A 4,781-nucleotide genomic window follows, 5' to 3' on the forward strand; every position below is an offset into this window, starting at 1 on the left:
CTTGAGGACATTATGCTGAGTGAAATTAGTCAGTCACTGAAGGAGAAATATTGCATAGGACCATAATTGTAAAAGCTTAAGAAAAGATACCCATACTAAAAGGAATAAAAATGTAAAAAGGAAAAATTATTTGTTAGTTACTGGGAAGAGGGGGAGGGTATTGCAGAGCACAGGGTAGGGGATAGGCACATCACAGTTTGGGTATTGGGGTAGGCAATACATAAGATGCAGGAAGGAGACAGAAAAACAAGGTAGATAGGAGAACATTTAGGAAGGCTTTCATGGACTAAATGGGACAGAGGTAAATAGGGATGAATGCTCAACCTTGGAACAAAAGGGCTCTGTGATACAGGGACTGAGGCATAGACTTAGTGAATAAAAGAGGGGAAATAATATTAAGATGCTTGACTATATTGTGACTATTTGTTTCCCTTGCCTACTATTGTAAAATAGATACTTGAGTGGGATAGAAATGAACATTGGGAAACATAATTACAGAAAACTTGTAAGCCTGCCATCAACCTATAACTGTTTGGAATACCTAAAAGGGGTGCTAGAACTTGCCCAGTGAAAGAGGCTTCTTGAAGAGCCTTTGAAGGGTATAAGGCCTTTAGGTGGAATTCTGATCCCCACCAGAAGCTTCTGAGATGGGAAATTCCCACTTGAAAAGACAAGCAGACCAGCCTAGAGCAGCTAGAGGAACAGAAGATACTTCCTGAAAGAAGGACCAGCAGGGAAAAATAAAAACAAAAATGGCAGTCTGATTGTCTACTACAAGAACAAGCAAATTGTTCACTGGGGAACCATCAAGCCAGCAATCAAGTCCCTTTAGGACACACCCCCTCCCAAGACTGAAACTTAAAGGGAATACAGGAGCAGGCATATAAGCTTGCTAGCGACCATCTTGGTCTACTAGTGAGAGGAAGTGGGAGGAAAGAAACAATGAAGAGGTGGGCTGAGTCCAACCAAATTACATAGACCCTCATTGACCTGGAGTATGGTTAGAGCTGGTTGACCTGAAGTACAGCCTTGTTGTTTTTGAAAATAAAGCTTTATTGGAACATAATCATACCTTTTATTTACATATTGTCTATGGCTTCTTTCATGCTACAATGACAAAACTGAGTAGTTGCAATAGAGACTGCATAGCCAGCAACTTCAAATACTATCTATTTGATGACTCTTACAGAAAACTCTGTGAAACTCTGATATATACTATTGTGGTTTGCAAAAAGTAAAGTGAAGTAAAGCAGAGAAGAGATATAGCATGTGGTGGGGAAGGATTGTTACTATAAATGATATAATATATTTATATAATATAATCTGAATGAAATGTTCAGAGAAAGCCTCATTGAAAAGATACTACCTGAGTAAATATCAGTTGCCTTCCAAATCAATACACTTGCCATATTTTACAATTAATCTTACTGTGGATAACCTTTTCAATTCAATAATAAATTTACTGTGTCAGTGCCCTATTACTTTGTACTTGTATGATTCCAATAGCACTATGGTTTAGCTGTTCAATACCCATCTCTCTCACTAATGATCCAACTTAATTTATATATCCAATTTTTAAAATTATTTTACTCCCTGCTTAAAGGTCTTCCACAACTTCTCATTTACCATAAGATAATCTTTAGTCGAGCATTAACATCAGCAAAATCTAATCTAACATTTCTAGTGATTTTTCCCTCCATATACTCTAAACCTCAATCTAACTGTGTTCCTCATCATTTCTATGTCATTTCTGAGGTTCTTAAGATAACTTTGATGTCTGTAATGCCCTTCCTTTCCAGTCCTGGAAGACAAAGTGAAAACTATCAACTAAACAGAGAAATTAAGTAGACAAAGGAAGAGAGTCATGTAGGTATATGGGGAAAGAGCAGTTCAGACAGAGTGAGCAGCAAATGCTAAGGCCCTGCACATGTCAAAGGTGCTGTGTATGTTTGTAGGACAACAAGGAGTCTAGACGGCTAGAATACAACAGTGAAGGCAGAGCTGGCATTCTCTTCTTTCAGCCAAGATCCATCCAACATCAGCAATGATATCCCTCTTTGTATGTCCTCTTCTGAATCCATCTTGGATTTCTGGCAGTTCCCTGTAGATATGCTGTTGTCAAAGTATCATTTTGGCTTTTATTTAAACTCTAGCAACATATATACAATGAAACATTTGCCATTCTAGCATTTATACACATGCACCAACTATACTGTCAACTATCCATATATAATTTTTTCTCTCGCTCTATGTCTTTTCTTCTTTATTCCCCTTTCTTTCCTTTCCTTTGTTCATTTCCTGGAAAATTCCCAATGGTTTGACCTAATGAGAAAAATAAATGGCTCTTCCAGTACATGAAAAAAAGAAAGTTTTTTTTTTTCTTTTTCTTACTTTTCAAATGTCTTCCCTGTCACCCAAGTCACCATGATCTACACTCTACCCAGTGAATAATTCTCCCTTCCCTCCCACCCCTGGTAGCCATCACAGAATATTATAGAATGAAACCTTTTCTTGACATTTTACAGTAATGGTTTCACATAATACCTGTTCTTTTGTAACAATTAATCAATCTCACACAGCAAAATCTCCCCCATCTTCCTCCACCTTATGTGGGGTTTTACACATTCATTGTTATTCTTCAACACTGGGTAAAATAACATTGTGTATATATGTGCCAAAGTTTGTTCAATCATTCTTCTTCTGATGAACATTTAGGCTGTATCCAACTTCTTATTAATGTGAGTAATGTTGTTGCAATGGACATAGGTCTCAGCTCTTATTGCTTGAGGATATATACCAAATAGAGAGATTGCTGAATCAATTGGTATTTCTATTTCCAACCTTCTCAGAAAGCACCGTACCATTTTCCACAGTGGCTGTACCATTTTATAATCTCACCAGAAATGTAGGAGGGTCTCATATTCTCCACACCCTCTCTAGCATTTGTTGTTTTCTGTTCATTTTTTTTAACTTTGCTCTTAGTGCTGGGATAAGATGATATCTCATCTTCATATGCTTGTTGGCTGCCTGAATATGTTCTTTAATAAAGTGTTAAATCCTCTGCCCATTTTTAACTGGATTATTTGCCTTCTTCTTATTGAGGTGTCAAAGTATTAGAAAGTAGCCCCTAAACTAATGTGTCATTGCCAAATTTTTTTCCCAGTCTCTTGGCTCTCCATTTACTCCTTTGGTGAAATATTTTGAGGCAAATAAGTTTATAAATTTTAGGTAATTTATTTTGTCTTCTGCTGTTTGTGTTATCTTTGATAGTGGTTTATGCCATCTAGTTGAGCCCCTAAATTTGACCCTATTTTTTCATTGATGATCTTTATATTCTGGGTTTTTCATTTAGGTATTTAGTATTTACTGAGTTCATTATGTATATAGTGTGAGATATGGGTTTTGTTTCATTCTTCTGCCAATATATTTCCAGGTTTGCCAGGACTATTTGTTGAAGAGATGAGATCAACTGAGTGTGGGCAGATGGCTTATTTCTGTGCCAAGTCTGTGCCATTGATCTAGTTGTCTTTTGTTATACCTATACTAGAATGTTTCGATGACTCTGTGTAGTAGGTTTTGAGATTGGGCAGGGAGTTGTTTTCTAGTTTTTTCTTCTTTTTCAGTAATGCTTTTCATATCAAGGGTCTCATTCCTTTCCATATAAAGTTGGTAATTAGTTTTTCCACATATTTAAAGAATGTTGTTGGAACCTGTGTAGGAATTGCATTATATTATAGGTTGCGTTGGGTAATGCTAACTTTTTCACAATGTGAAGTCTTTCTATCCATGAGTATGACATATTCTTCCATTTTTGTAGGTTTCATTTGGTTTCTTGTAGTACTGTTCTATAATTTTCTTTATATGACTTTGGTTTCTCTGGTTAGATTTATTCCTAAATATTTCAACTTTTGGGTGGCTATTGCAAATTTCATTGTTTTCCTGATTTCCTTTCCAGAGTTCTCTTTATTATTATAAAGTAATTCAACTAATTTTTGTATGTTGATTTTATACCCTGTCACACTGCTGACTATTTCAATGAGTTCCAATAATTTGCTTGCTGAGTGTTTGGAATTTTCTAAGAATAAGATCATATCATCTGCAAAGAGAGAAAGTTTTTACTTTTTTTTTTTTTGCCATTTTTGATACCTTAAATTTCCCTTTCTCGTGTTATCACTCTAATACTAATGTTCCATTAGGTAAGTTCTGACTCATAATGAGTTTCTGAGGTGGTTGGTGGATCTGAACTGCTTACTTTTCACTTACCAGTACAGTGCTTATCTTAGAATGCCACACCAGGACTCCCTAAATGGAACTGAAGTACTGATAAAGGCCATCCTTTTTTATTCTTATTTGCAAGGAGAATGGTTTCTGTTTGCCTCCATTAAAAGTGATGCTGGGAGAACAAACAAAATGGCGGATCGGGTGGACGTATAGCAGAGAGCTCCACCAACAACCACACAGAATACCCGACCAAGCAGGCTCAGGGGATGGTCCCAGAACTCTGAACCACATATAAAAGAATACTTAGAAGGTTGGAAGGCTCACAGCTGGGGGAATTTGTGGCAAAAGCAAGAAATCTATTGTTTTCTAGTCTGGGACGCTAGGCTTCTCCAGGAGCCGCCATCTTGGGTGAGACCACGTGGGGAAAGATCAGAGCGGCCACAGACGCCTGGCAGAACCAAAAGACATTCTTCTCTTTTGGTAGCTGTTCATTGGTCCCTTGCTGTCTGCGCACCTCCATTCTGGTGACTATAGGGGTGCCTGAGCTAGTGGGCACCCCA

Source organism: Chrysochloris asiatica, unplaced genomic scaffold (genome assembly GCF_000296735.1).
Source record: "Chrysochloris asiatica unplaced genomic scaffold, ChrAsi1.0 scaffold00507, whole genome shotgun sequence".
Lineage (NCBI taxonomy): Eukaryota > Metazoa > Chordata > Mammalia > Afrosoricida > Chrysochloridae > Chrysochloris > Chrysochloris asiatica.